The sequence below is a fragment of the Triticum dicoccoides genome, chromosome 4A, assembly GCF_002162155.2.
Source record: "Triticum dicoccoides isolate Atlit2015 ecotype Zavitan chromosome 4A, WEW_v2.0, whole genome shotgun sequence".
NCBI lineage: Eukaryota > Viridiplantae > Streptophyta > Magnoliopsida > Poales > Poaceae > Triticum > Triticum dicoccoides.
This window is the reverse complement of record NC_041386.1, coordinates 277,786,989-277,803,427: the sequence shown is the minus strand read 5'-3', so window position 1 is coordinate 277,803,427 and position 16,439 is coordinate 277,786,989.

Below are 16,439 nucleotides of genomic sequence, written 5' to 3'. Positions count from 1 at the left end.
TGAAAGCTGAAAAAGAAACTAAGTGGGTGTGCATCCAACTTGCTTGCTCATGAAGACCTAGGGCATTTTGAGGAAGCCCATCATTGGAATATACAAGCCAAGTTCTATAATGAAAAATTCCCACTAGTATATGAAAGTGATAACATGAGAGACTCTCTACTATGAATATCATGGTGCTACTTTGAAGCAAAAGTGTGGTAAAAGGATATTAACATTGTCCCTTCTCTCTTTTTCTCTCATTTTTTTATTTGGGCCTTTTCTCTTATTTTATGGCATCTTTTCTTTCTCTTTTTTTATTCTTCGTCCGGAGTCTCATCCCGACTTGTGGGGGAATCATAGCCTCCATCATCCTTTCCTCACTAGGACAATGCTCTAATAATTATGATCATCATACTTTTATATTTCTTACAACTCAACAATTACAACTCGATACTTAGAACAAGATATGACTCTATATGAATGCCTCCGGCGGTGTACCGGGATATGCAATGATTCATGAGTGACACGTATGAAAGAATTATGAATGGTGGCTTTGCCACAAATACGATGTCAACTACATGATCATGCTAAGCAATATGACAATGATGGAGTGTGTCATGATAAATGGAACGGTGGAAAGTTGCATGGCAATATATCTCGGAATGGCTATGGAAATGCCATAATAGGTAGGTATGGTGGATGTTTTGAGGAAGGTATATGGTGGGTGTATGATACTGGCGAAGGGTGCGCGGTATTAGGGAGGCTAGCAAAGGTGGAAGGGTGAGAGTGCGTATAATCCATGGACTCAACATTAGTCATAAAGAACTCATATACTTATTGCGAAAATCTACAAGTTATCAAAGGAAAGTATTACGCGCATGCTTGTAGGGGGATATATTGGTAGGAAAAGACCATCTCTCGTCCCCGACCACCACTCATAAGAAAGACAATCAAAAAATAAATCATGCTCCGACTTCATCACATAACGGTTCACCATACGTGCATGCTACGGGAATCACAAACCTTAACACAAGTATTTCTCAAATTCACAACTACTCAACTAGCACAACTTTAATATCACCATCTTTATATCTCAAAACAATTATCAAGTATCAAACTTCTCATAGTATTCAACACACTCATAAGAAAGTTTTATTATTAATCTTGTATACCAAGCATATTAGGAATTTAAGAAAATTACCATGCTATTTAAGACTCTCAAAATAATCTAAGTGAAGCATGAGAGATCAGTAGTTTCTACAAAACAAATCCACCACCGTGCTCTAAAAGATATAAGTGAAGTACTAGAGCAAAACTACATAACTCAAAAGATATAAGCGAAGCACATTGAGTATTCTAACAAATTCCAAATCATGTATGGCTCTCTCAAAAGGTGTGTACAACAAGGATGATTGTGGTAAACTAAAAAATAAAGACTCAAATCATACAAGACACTCCAAGCAAAACACATATCATGTGGGGAATAAAATATAGCTCCAAGTAAAGTTACCGATAGAAGTAGACGAAAGAGGGGATGCCTTCCGGGGCATCCCCAACCTTTGGATTTTAGGTGTCCTTAGATTATCTTGGGGGTTCCATGGGAATCCCCAAGCTTAGGCTCTTGCCACTCCTTGTTCCATAATCCATCAAATCTTTACCCAAAACTTGAAAACTTCACAACACAAAACTTAAAGTAGAAAATCTCGTGAGCTCCGTTAGCGAAAGAAAACAAAAGACCACTTCAAGGTACTGTAATGAACTCATTCTTTATTTATATTGGTGTTATAACTACTGTATTCCAACTTATCTATGGTTTATAAACTATTTTACTAGCCATAGATTCATCAAAATAAGGAAACAACACACGAAAAACAGAATCTGTCAAAAACAGAACAGTCTGTAGTATTCTGTAGCTAGCGCAAGATATGGAACCCCAAAAATTATAAAATAAATTTCTGTACGTGAGTAATTTATCTATTAATCATCTTCAAAAATAATTAACTAAATATCACTCTCCAAATAAAAATGGCAGCAGTTCTCATGAGCGCTAAAGTTTCTGTTTTTTACAGCAAGTTTAACAAGACTTTCCCCAAGTCTTCCCAACGGTTCTACTTGGCACAAACACTAATTATACACAAAAAAACACAAACCAAACAGAGTCTAGATAAATTATTTATTACTAAACAGGAACAAAAAGCAAGGAATAAAAATAAAATTGGGTTGCCTCCCAACAAGCGCTATTGTTTAACGCCCCTAGCTAGGCATAACAAGCAAGGATAGATCTAGGTATTGCCATCTTTGGTAGGCAATCCATAAGTGGCTCTCATAATAGATTCATAAGGTAATTTAGTTTTCTTTCTAGGAAAGTGTTCCATGCCTTTCCTTAATGGAAATTGGAATCTAATATTTCCTTCCTTCATATCAATAATTGCACCAATCGTTCTAAGAAAAGGTCTACCAAGAATAATAGGACATGAAGGATTGCAATCTATGTCAAGAACAATAAAATCTATGGGCACATAATTCCTATTTGCAACAATAAGAACATCATTAATTCTTCCCATAGGTTTCTTAATAGTGGAATCCGCAAGGTGCAAGTTTAGAGAGCAATCATCAAAATCATGGAAACCTAACAAATCACAGAAGGTCTTTGGAATCATGGAAACACTAGCACCCAAATCATATAAAGCATAGCATTAATGATCTTTAATTTTAATTTTAATAGTTGGTTCCCACTCATCATAAAGCTTTCTAGGGATAGAAACTTCTAATTCAAGTTTTTCTTCATAAGATTGCATCAAGGCATCAACGATATGTTTAGTAAACGGTTTATTTTGACTATAAGCGTGAGGAGTATTTAGCATGGATTGCAACAAGGAAAGACAATCAATAAAAGAGCAATTTTCGTAGTTAAATTCATTGAAATCCAAAATAGTGGGTTTAGCAACATCTAGGGTTTTAATTTCTTCAATCCCACTTTTATCAATTTTAGCATCAAGATCAACAAAATCCGAATTCTTGGAACGCCTTCTAGGTAAAGGTGGATCATATTCAGTCCCATCATTATCAAGATTCATATTGCAAAACAAAGATTTAATAGGGGACACATCAATAACTTTTAGATCTTCATCATTATTTTCATAGGAACTAGAAGAACACGCTCTTATAAAGGCATCTTTCTTAGCACGCATCCTAGCGGTTCTTTCTTTGCACTCATCAATGGAAATTCTCATGGCTTTGAGAGACTCATTGACATCATGCTTAGGTGGAATAGATCTATGTTTCAAAATCAAGAGAAATTCTATCAACGTTCCTAGCCAACTCATCAATCTTTAGCAATTTTTCTTCAATCAAAGCATTAAAATTCTTTTGCGAAGTAATAAATTCTTTAATATTAGCTTCAAAATCAGAGGGCATCTTATTATAATTTCCATCAGAATTGTTGTAGGAATTACCATAATTATTAGAGGGATTACTAGGATAAGGCCTAGGGTTGAAATTTCCTCTATACGCGTTGTTACCAAAATTGTTCCTACCAACAAAATTCACATCAATAGATTCATTATTATTCTCAATCAAACTAGACAAGGGTGTATCATTAGGATCAGAAGAAACACTCTTATTAGCAAATAATTTCATAAGTTCATCCATATTTCCACTCAAAACATTAATTTCTTCTATCGCATGCACCTTTTTATTAGTAGATCTTTCAGTATGCCATTGAGAATAATTAAACATAATATTATCTAGGAGTTTAGTAGCTTCTCCTAAAGTGATTTCCATAAAAGTGCCTCCCGCGGCCGAATATGAAAGATTTCTAGAAGCAAAATTCAATCCAGCATAAATTTTTTGTATAATCATCCACAAATTTAAACCATGAGTAGGGCAATTACGTATCATTAGCTTCATTCTCTCCCAAGCTTGTGCAACATGTTCATGATCAAGTTGCTTAAAATTCATAATATCGTTTCAAAGAGAGATGATCTTAGCAGGAGGAAAATACTTAGAGATAAAAACATCTTTGCACTTGTTCCATGAATCAATACTATTTTTAGGCAAAGACGAAAACCAAGCTTTAGCATGATCTCTTAGTGAAAAAGGAAATAGATTCAATTTAACAATATCATTATCCACATCTTTCTTATTTTGCATATCACACAAATCAACGAAGCTATTTACATGGGTAGCGACATCTTCACAAGGAAGGCCGGAAAACGGATCTTTCATGACAAGATTCAGCAAAGCAGTATTAATTTCACAAGATTTAGCATCTGTAAGAGGAGCAATCGGAGTGCTAATAAAATCATTGTTGTTGGTATTGGTGAAATCACACAATTTAGTATTATCTTGAGCCATCGTGACAAGCAAGCAAACTAACACACAAGAAAACAAAAATCAAGCGGGCAAAAAGAGGCAAATAGAGAAAGAGAGGGAGGATAGAGAGAGATAGGGCGAATAAAACGACAAGGATGAAGTGGGGGAGAGGAAAACGAGAGGCAAATGGCAAATAATGTAATGTGGGAGATAAGGGTATGTGATGGGTACTTGGTATATTGACTTTTGCGTAGACCTCCCCGGCAACGGCACCAGAAATCCTTCTTGCTACCTCTTAAGCACTGCGTTGGTTTTCCCCGAAGAGGAAGGGATGATGCAGCAAAGTAGCGTAAGTATTTCCCTCGGTTTTTGAGAACCAAGGTATCAATCCAGTAGGAGGCTATGCGCGAGTCCCTCATACCTACACAAAACAAATAAATCCTCGCAATCAACACGAATAGAGGTTGTCAATCCCTACATGGCCACTTACGAGAGTGAGATCTGATAGATATGATAAGATAATATTTTTTGGTATTTTTGTGATAAAGATGCAAAGTAAAATAAAGGCAAAGTAAAAAAGCAAAGGAAATAACTAAGTAGTAGGAGATTAATATGATAAAGATAGACCCGAGGGGCATAGGATTCACTAGTGGCTTCTCTCGAGACCATAAGTATTCTACAGTGGGTGAACAAATTACTGTTGAGAAATTGACAGAATTGAGCATAGTTATGAGAATATCTAGGTATGATTATGTATATAGGCACCACGTCCGAAACAAGTAGACTGAATCTTGCCTGCATCTACTACTATTACTCCACTCATCGACCGCTATCCAGCATGCATCTAGAGTATTAAGTTAAAAACAAAGTAACGCCTTAAGCAAGATGACATGATGTAGAGGGATAGACTCATGCAGTATGATGAAAACCCCATCTTGTTATCCTCGATGGCAACAATACAATACGTGCCTTCCTGCCCCTACTCTCACTGGGAAAGGACATCGCAAGATTGAACCCAAAGCTAAGCACTTCTCCCATTGCAAGAAAGATCAATCTAGTAGGCCAATCCAAACTGATAATTCATAGAGACTTGCAAAGATAACCAATCATACATAAACCCACAATTCATCTGTCTCAACAAACACACTGCAAAAAGAAGATTACATCGAATAGTTCTCCACAAGAGAGGGGGAGAACATTATATTGAGATCCAAAAAGAGAGAAGAAGCCATCTAGCTAATAACTATGTACCCGTAGGTCTGAGGTAAACTACTCTCACATCATCGGAGAGGCTATGGTGTTGATGTAGAAGCCCTTCGTGATCGATGCCCCCTTCGGCGGAGCTCCAAAACAGGCCCCAAGATGGGATCTCGTGGATACAGAAAGTTGCGACGGTGGAATTAGGTTTTTGGCTCCGTATCTAATTGTTTGGGGGTACATAGGTATATATAGGAGGAAGGAGTACATCGGTGGAGCAACAGGGGGCCCACGAGGGTGGAGGGCGCGCCTGGTGGGGGTGGGCGCGCCCGCCTACCTCGTGGCCTCCTCTTTTGTGTCTTGACGTAGGGTCCAAGTCTCCCGGGTCTTGTTTGTTGAGAAAATCACATTTCCGAAGGTTTCATTCTGTTTGGACTCCGTTTGATATTCCTTTTCTTCGAAACCCTATAACAGGCAAAAAACAGCAATTCTGGCCGGGCCTCTGGTTAATAGGTTAGTCCCAAAAATAATATAGAAGTGGATAATAAAGCCCAGTAATATCCAAAACAGTAGATAATAGCGTGGAGTAATAAAAAATTATAGATATATTGGAGACGTATCACTCATGAAATAGACAGGGGCGTTAGTCAGTCCAAATGACATGACCGTATACTCATATAACCCGTACCTTGTGGTAAATGCGGTTTTAGGTATATCCTTTTCCCGGATCTTCAGCTGGTGACATCCTGATCGCAGATCGATCTTCGAAAACACCTTAGCTCCTTGCAACTGGTCAAACAAATCATTGATCATCGGCAATGGGTATTTTTTCTTGATCATCACCTCATTCAATGCACGATAATCAACAACCATCCTTAGATACTTATCCTTCTTCTCAACCAAAAGCACTGGGGCTCCCCATGGTGATGAACTGCGTTAGATGTAACCTTTCTCTAGTAACTCCTTGATCTGCTTCTTAATCTCATCCAGATCATTTGCGGGCATCCGGTAGGGTCTCTTTGATATTGGCCCGGTACCTGGCAATAGCTCTATCAAAAACTCGATGTCTCGATCCGGTGGCATGCCTGGTAACTCCTCTGGAAAAACATCTGGGTAATCCTTCACTACAGGCACGTTCTCCTGAACAACTCCCGTGAGGGTATTTACTTGGCTCCTCCTAGGCGCATGTCTAGATACATACTTGATCCTTTTTCCCTCCGGGGTGGTGAGACAAATTGATTTACTAGCACAGTCAATGCTTCCTCCATACTTTGACATCCAGTCCATGCCTAATATCACATCCTATCCTTGTGACTCCAAAATTATTAGGTTTGACGGAAAAACATGGCTACCAATGGTTAGGGGTATCTGGTCGCACCATCGGCTGGCCATATACTCTGCTCCAGGTGAACTTACTAACAAAGGGGTCCTAAGGGTTTGGGTTGGTAGTTTAAGCTTATCCACGAATCCCCTTGATATGTATGAATGTGATGCACCAGTATCAAAAAGAACAAGGGTGGTAAAAGACTTAACCAAAAACTTACCGATAACTGCATCTGGCTGCCCTTCAACCTCCTCCATGTTAACATGGTTCACTTGTCCTTTGTTGAATGGATTAGGCTTCTTCCCAGCGCTCCCATTACCATTTCCATTCTTCGCTTCAGGGCACTCCGTGGCATAGTGTCCAGTCTTCCCGCACTTGAAGCAAGTAATGTGACTTAGGTCTCTCTTGGCGGTTGTGGCTGGAGTGGAGCGGGTCAGATTGTTGCTTGTTCCGTTCCCAGTCCCATTCTTGGAACCATCGTGGTTATGCGAACTTCCTCCGTTATGGTTATGACCTCCATGGTTATGAACAAGTCCTCCCGAGTTCGGGGTTAGACGAGGCTTCTGCTAAGCTCCTGAGTTGTACCTTCCTTGTCCATACTTCCTTTTGCGGCTCTCAATTTGATGCTGCTTCCCTTCAATCATAAGAGCCTTGTCTACCAACTCCTGGTAGTTGTTAAATGTTGCCACCATCAACTGCATGCTCATATCATCGTTCAACCCTTCCATAAACTTCTCCTGCTTCGCGGCATCTGTGGCCACATCGTCAGGGGCATAATGAGACAGCTTACTAAATTCATCCACATACTGCCCACAGTACGGTTCCCTTGGCGCAAGTTGCGAAACTCATGCTTCTTCATGCTCATAGCTCCCATTGAGACATGGGCGGTGCGGAATGCTTGCTGAAACTGATCCCATGTAACAGTGGCTATAGGATAGGTGACTGTGTAATTCTCCCACCATGAGGCTGTTAGTCCATCCAACTTATGTGCGGCAAAATGCACCTTCTCAGCATCTGTACAACCTGCAGTGGTTAACTCCCTTCCAATCCTGCGGAGCCAATCATCTGCCACTATCGGCTTGGTGCTGCTGGAAAACACCGGTGGCTGCAACCTCAGAAAGCAGGCCAATTTGTCAACTGGTGGTGGTGGTGGTGGGTTGTTGTTGTTGTTGCCTTGATTCTGAACTAACAACTACATTAGTGTATTGTGCTGTTGGATCAACTGAGTGAGCTCCGGTGGGAAAGTAAATCCGAGGTCACGTCTCGGAGGCATCTTAGGGTTTAGAGGGAAGAGAATAGAATAGAATGAGGTCTAGTGAGAAAAACACTACCCATATGCTAAATCAAGCAAGGGCATACAATCGATCTAACTATCATTACCAAAGTGCTCGGACTATACTATATACATGGTGGAATACTACTACTGATGTGGTGGTCTACTAGAAATATTGATCGGTCGAAGACTCCATGATGTCTGCTCCAGCTTCGTCTTCTTAGTCATCATCGCTATCGTTGGGGTCCGAGTCGGTGTCGTCGATGACGATGTAGTCCTCAGAACAAATCTCCTTGGGTTCATCATCTTCTCCTCCTGGCGCGGGGTCTCCCATGAATACTCCTAGCTTCCTTTCCAGATCGTCATTCTTCTCCACTAGTACGACGATTTCCTCCTCATAATCTTCGCGAGTAGCCTTGAGTTCTTCCTCCAGTTCTGTGATCCTTGTCATTGCCTTCTTCAGATCTATCATGCCTACGCACATATGGTTCTCCTGGCGATGAGTGTGCTGGTTTAACTCCTGGATGAAAGCTGCGATTGATCTATCCTTCCTGGTGCTGATCATCTCCCATTGCTCATCTCGGCGCCCACAAATCTGGTAGATAGCATCCTTAAGCTCCTTATGGTAAACTTCTCCAATACGTCCTATGGTGATGTGAGCTGACATACTCTTTCCTAGACTCCAGGTTGGTGCATCAAAGGAAAACTCTATGGGTTTGGTGATTGGCGCGAATGTCCTTCCTGGAACTTGAACTTGAATCATCCATTGCTCCTCTTCTAGTAAAGTGGTGTTGTAAGTCCCGGTGAAGCTTGGTATTCCAATGTTCAGGTACTTCGTGACATCCTTCATGTGTCGTCCAAAAGGTGCTTCTTCATCCGGTTGTGCAAACTTGTTCCTTGCGCCCGCCATCCTAAAGAGTAGAAAATGGAGAGGAGTCAGAAATGAGAAGAGAGTGGTGATCTAGGGCTTTAGCTTAGTGGTCGTGTCCTACACTCAGCGTGTGCTCTGATACCATCTTGTAGCGACCCGACCTCAAACGGTCAAGTCTCTGTGCTTCATTGTCATCCCTGGATCGGTAATGCTGACACACACAGTACTCGAAGGATTTATAACAGAGTAGCAATCACAAACTTATTACATCAAATGTCTCAAAAGAGAACTTATTACAATAAATATGGCTTAAGGCCATCTAATACGATAACAGTGGAAGGCTTGGAAGATAAAGTGAGTCCATCAACTCCAACGACATAGGTGAGCTGCACGGCAATGACCTAACGAACCTTACTCCTCGTCTGAAAAGTCTGCAACATAATACGTTGCAGCCCGAAAACGGGTCAGCACATGGAATATGCTGGCAATATAACACGGTAGAGCAAGAACAGAATAATACTATCACTATATGCATATTTGGCTGGTGGAAAGCTCTACGGTTAATGTTTTGCGAAAAGCCAATTTTTCCCTACAACAAAGGAATAGATTTTATTTAACTATCATGGTAGTTGAAACATCATTGAGAAAGTTCCTCCAACTCAATCCCAATTAAAAGTAATTATGAACCCAACAATATTAATTTAAGGTGATGAGATACATATGATAATCCAAGTACTAGATACTCAAGATGTCCATAACCGGGGACACGGGTAACCATGATTAGTTTGTACACTCTGCAGAGGTTTGTGGACTTTTCCCCACAAGACTCGATCTCCTCTGTTGGATTTCTCACACTACATGGTGTTTGAGAAATGGATGACCGAGACACAGTCTTTCAGAAGCATTAACTCTCCACTCCAGATAGACTATACCACCTAAAACTCACTACATCTGCTAGTCTACCTCTTCAAGAGCTTCACACAACTTACTCTGCTATGCTAGAGCCCATCATAGCTTGTGGCTGCACATGGAAGTTTCTAGCATGAAATATCTCAGTTCTCTTTGAGCCTGGGTGGTGGATCTTAGGATTATCACACAGGTACTCCGGGATATCCTAGGACAACACTGGATTCTCCAGGTGCCCGACAAGCAATCCACCCAGATGTGTATTAAAGTTGCCACCTTAAGTTGAACCATTAATTAACAATCTCACATCTGTCATGGATTCACTCAAACCCAATCCACGTCTACGAGCATAGCATAGCAATATAAACAGCATACAAGTAACTCGCAAGGGTTTGATAATAAATAGGTGAATAGTACTACCTCATTTACTTCCCAATCCCACATGTTATCAAGTCCTAACCATGCAATGTTTGAGGGTTGAAACTAATGAATAAAAACTGGGTGATAAAGGGATATGATCAAAGTGTTACTTGCCTTGCTGATGATCCGTGAAACCTAGAGACTCGATGTAGCACGCTTCGCACTCCGGGTACTCTATCGCAATCAAACAAGCATTCAATAAGCAATCAGACAAGGGCACGAGTAAAACTCAAATAAGATATCTAACCAGAAACTTTGACTTAAGAACTCCGGTTTGCAAAAAGAATCAAATCAAACGGAGCAACGAAACTCAAACTGCGAAGGAAACAAGATCCAATTACTAATCTGGACTAAAGTCAAATTTTACAGTAGCAAAAACTTGTTCAAGTTGGTTAAACGGAAAGAGGGTTTCGAGACGAAACTCTAGGCGCTTGAATCGCCTGATTCCAATAAACGAGTGAAAAGTTATACTAAAACGAAAATCGGATCAGAAATCGTGATCGAAAATAATCGCGGAAAATCCAAGAAAAAGAAAAACTGACGAACAGGCTAACGAACGAACGTTCGCTGTCTGCAGCTAAACGATGAAAACCGTTCGTTAAAACGAACGTAAAAACGGGCGTTCGTTAAATAACTAAACGAAAAAAATAAACCGGACCGATCTAAAAAACCCGGATCTAGGGTTCCGGAAAAAAACCAAACGGTTTTCTCACGAAAACCGATGCAGCTACCTCGGGTCCGGCGGGGTCCGGTGAGGCGGCGGTGCGGCTTCGGCGACGACGCATGGCGGCGGTGGCTGCGCGTGGCGGCGGCGGTGCGGCAACTAGGGTTCGGGCGCGAGGCGTGGGTGGGCTTCGGCGGGCGGTTGTGGGCATCGGCGGCTCGGGGGTGGCGGCTTATAAAGGCCCCCCAGACGGAGTCCCACTCGGGTACGGCCCGGAGTCGGTTGACTTTTTTGTTTAAATAATTCCAACGTGCGGAAAAATAAAGAAAAGAAATACTAAACAGACTCCAAAAATCCCTAAATAAATTTTCCCCGTCCTCTAAAAATAAGCCGGACAAGGTGAACATTTATTTAGGCCTAAAATGCAACTTTGAAAAACACATATTTTTTCCTAATTCAAATAAAATAGCGATAAAACTCCGAATAAAAATCATATTTGATTTCAATATTAAATATTCGATATTTCTCTATTTTGAGGAAGTCATTTTATCCTCTCTCTTTTATTTTTATAAAAGAAATATTCGAAGAGAAAATAATTAAAATCAAACGATCCTCTTTCCAAAATTCGAGAAAACTCGAATAGGAAAATAATGAAATCCCCAACTCTCTCCGTAGGTCCTTGAGTTGCGTAGAATTTCTAGGATCAAGCCAAAAATGCAATAAAATATGATATGCAATGACGATCTAATGTATAACATTCCAAATTGAAAATTTGGGATGTTACACACGCACAATGCCTGGTATTCACGTGTACTTTGTACACACCCGTATCACTAATATATAGTACTAGGAGTAGGCTTTTCCCTCAACTGCAAGGGTATGAACTTGGGTAAAACTTTGCCTTGTATTACCATCCAGCCTAACAGTAAGGGATATCCTACTGAATTATCTGATTGAATCAGATCTGCCAACTACTAAGAGAGAGGTGTGTCTGTGGGGGGGGGGCAATGTGTGTGAGAGGGGCCTAAAGATAATGTGCATGCGGGAGACACATAGGCACATATATGTGCGTATAGAGGGCTAGTAGAGACCATGTGTGTGTATATATGCATGTGAGAGAAATAGTGTTTTCCAACTGAGATTAGTGAAAAGAGTGGTACATAGTAGTCAGAAAGAGTGAGAGAGATATAGAGAGTGTGTGTGCATGAGACACCCCGACACCCCGGGAGAGATTGTGAGCATGTGTGGAAGAGAAATGCCGATGTATATAAAGTGTGTGTACTTATGAGTTAGGTAGAGAGATATATAGCGTGTTTGTGAGAACAGGCCGAGGCATAGTGCATCTATGTGTAAAAAGTGGTTCTACGCATTAAATTAAAATATAAATGGCATTATTATTTTTGGATGAGATCATGAATTTTGCAATTTACGTATGAACGAAAGTTGGTCTATCAGACACCCATACTCTATTTAATTCTAGCATGTGCATGTGTTTATTTCATATTATTGATCCATAGAGTGAGAGCGGTTTGAAATACAGGCAATGCATTGCTTTTGCAATTCATGTATAAACATTAATTAGTGCACTACATGTTGTTAGTGTGAAGCACTTTATACATTTGTCACTTACATGGATACATTCCAAATTGCTAGCTACGAAATAGAATACATGTTGAATTCAACATAAAGGCGCTTTCGAAGATTCGAATTCATAGGAAGTGCATTCATCTATTTGAACCCGAGATAATGGCATTTGTAAACCAAATCTAAAAGGGGGCATCAATCTTTGTTGTGCGTTTGAACATGCCATATATTCATACGCATGTCTAACTATTTTTTTGCGACCAAGGAGATTATATTTGGAACCATGCATGAACTAAGGTAAGTTGCATATTTTTTTAATATATACTCGTGTACAATGTATATTCAAATGTACCCCCTCCATTCCAAAATAATCGTAGTTTTAGGATTTTCGAGAGTAAAGATTTGTGAAGTTTGACAAATCCTGACAGTTCAATTCAAGAGAACCAAAAACGTTAATGCTTCTGCTCCCAAATATTGAATTAAGCGCCAAATAAGCCTCTGGTCACCTGAAACCAGGCGAGACTATGTTTGGTGGTAGGAAATTACTATCCTGACTCTGGCCCGTGTAGCCTATCGGCCCGATGTCCAAAGGTCTAAACCGGGGTAGGTTTGTAACTTCACCAAGATGCCAATCTCAACCGCCTTTGAGAAGCATTCATACGCCGTGGGTGCCTAAACACCCATGCGCTCGGTCGAAATCTATCCCGCACACCATTTGGGACACCTGAGATTACTGTCCTACCCCAACCCGCAATATGTCCGAAATTTTAGATGGGGGCAAAGTTTGTAACTTTCCCCAAATTTCAAACAAGCGCGTCCCAAACTGAAACATTGCCCCCTCCCTCCGTTTCCCCATTCATACTTCATGGGCGCCAAAACGGCCTCTCCACCAGCCGCGAAACCCCAACCTCCTCCGTCCTCCACCCCATCGTGCTCAATCCACCGCCGCCCTCCTCCATCACGCCGGAGCTGGTACCCCGACGTCGTCGTCCAACGCAACCGCAACTGCAACTCCCTCAAGGACTTAGCAGCTGAAGCCGAGGCAGAGCTGCCTCCACGACGCCGGCGCCGATGTGCGCCGTACCAGAACCACTTCAACCATGCCGTCCTGCGCCTCACCGCTGCCGCTCCACTGTTGCAACCGTCCACCACACAGGAGTTGCTCCCACTATGCCATTGTTCGCCGCCTCGGATCTGGTTCCCCACTACCGACAGACGGCCACCGCACCACACTCAACAACATGGCCATGGGTTCGTCCAAGGCTCCACCGTCCTCCACAACTTCTCGTTTCAAGTGAACCACAAGAAGATCGTTGGAAAAACAGAAGGAGGACACAACACTGCCAGCAGAAGGAGGCACTCCTCTTCCCTTATTCGTGCAAATCTTACGTCTCTAATCACACTGTATTCATCCCATGAAAGAAACTAGTTGAGCGCTTCTTACTGCATCTTTTTCATGATACTGAACACACAAGGTTTCCTCCCATTTACTATTTCAGCTTTCCTAGAGGTCAGTAGCCCACCTGGATTTCAATTCAGGGTCAGTCGAATCGCAATAAAAAGAAGCAGCACCCGCTTAGGCGGGGCGGAGCACCGAATCCGCCGGTTCGCTGGGGAAGCAACGCATCAGTGTTTATCATAGGGGTGTGGGGCGCAGGAGCTACTTGCGCCCGATCTGGAGGTCAGTGGGGCTTGAAGGGATGGCCAGGGGGCGGTGCGAAGCACGACGGTGTGGTGAGGTCGAGGGGAGGTCAGAGGCAGGGGACTGGGTCAGTGGTCGCTGGCGTTTCGAGGAAGATCGTAACTGACTAGATGAAGGTAGATGAAGGCGATCTTCCCGTTCTTTGTACATCGGACGGTGTAGAAAAAATGGACCGACCTATTTGTTTTTAGTCGACTATTATTTTCATAGGACCACACCTTGTGGTGTGCTGGAGGAGCATCTGCATTTCCCAGCCATCCCTGTGCTCATATTTCAAAATCCTAGAATCTCATAATTTCGTGTGCCATGCATGTTGTAGAGCTATCATATGTCTCCCGTCATTTATTTCTCACCAACCTGCTATCTGCTACCTTTACACTGTACTACTTGTGCACACACTTCACCCATACTCACACTATTGTTTTTTATGCATGGGTATTTCAGACTGTGACGCAGTGTTGATGAATACAAATAAGAAAAGACAAAAGTCGCTCCAGTGTAATTCGAAGATAAGCACTAAGCATTTCAACGCTCTAAAGGGTGAAGTGTCAGCAAATGGAGAGAATAAATGTAGCTCTACAGTTGATGATCTCAATTGCCACACACAACCATCCCATCTGCTTGCTTTAACTTCGCACTATCAAATGTGGTTGCATGTTGCATATGGTGTGTAGCTTGTATTGCTTCCAATTTGGTTAAATTGCATCTTCTTATTTTACACATTATACCTTTGATATGACATGCCTTCCTATTTTTGGTACATACTACATATGTCTATTAACCATGTTCGTACATCAAACTAATGCTCTTTTGTATCCCTCATCAATCACTTATGATGAGACAGTCACCCCAGTGGGTTACTTTAAGACGTGCTACTCGTTTAAAGATTGCAGTGTCATCCTCCCCACATGATTCTCAAAAAACAACAAGCCTAAATGAATATAGTCAATGTAGCTCTCTAGTTGATGACCGCAATTTGCCCACGCCACCATCGCAGGTCCTTGATCTTACTTGGCAGTGTGATATATGGTTGCATGTTTCTTATGGTGTCTACCTTGTAATGCTTCTAATTAGGGTCAATTTCATCTGCTTAGTTAACACAATATACCAATGAATATGACATGCCTTCCTATTTTTGGTACATACTACTTCTTTCTATTAACCATGTTCTCACATCAAACTACTTTTCTTGTGTATCCCTCAGCAATCACTTCTGAAGAGACACCTTCAAGCCGACAGTGTAATGTTGGTTGCATCTTGAATATCATTTCGAACATGTATTAAATCTAATTTATTGAAGTGTCACTTATAATGACACACATCTAACTTGGTAGAGTGATTTTGGTTGGATCTTTCATATGGTGTCTAGATTGCATTGCTTCCAATTTTGTTGAAATGCCTTCAACTTAGCGTTTTTCGTACATATTCCATCCTCCTACAATGTGGTTGCCATACATAAAAGTTGTGTTTGTCAGTATCATGCATCAACGAATTCGGAAGTGCGAATTTCATTCCTTTTTCTTGTGTTTTTACTTGACAAGGAAAAATCTAAAAGGACGATGGCACGGAATGATGGTGGTCCTCTGGAGCAACCGAAACAGTTGATCTCTGCAGATTCTCCTGCTACTCCTACTACAGTGCAAGTTCCAAATCTCATCTTGAAGAAAATATGCCCTAGAGGCAATAATAAAGTTGTTATTTAAATTTCCTTATATCATGATAAATGTTTATTATTCATGCTAGAATTGTATTAACCAGAAACTTAGTACATGTGTGGATACATAGACAAATAGAGTGTCCCTAGTATGCCTCTACTTGACTAGCTCGTTAATCAAAGATGCTTAAGTTTCCTATCCATAGACATGTGTTGTCATTTGATGAACGGGATCACATCATTAAAGAATGATGTGATGGACAAGACCCATCCATTAGCTTAGCATAATGATCATTTAGTTTTTCGACTATTGCTTTCTTCATGACTTATACATGTTCCTCAGACTATGTGATTATGCAACTCCCGAATACCGGAGGAACACCTTGTGTGCTATCAAACGCCACAATGTAACTGGGTGATTATAAAGATGTTCTACAGGTGTCTCTGATGGTGTTTGTTGAGTTGGCATAGATCGAGATAAGGATTTGTCACTTCGTGTATCGGAGGGGTATCTCTGGGCCCTCTTGGTAATGCACATCACTATGAGCCTT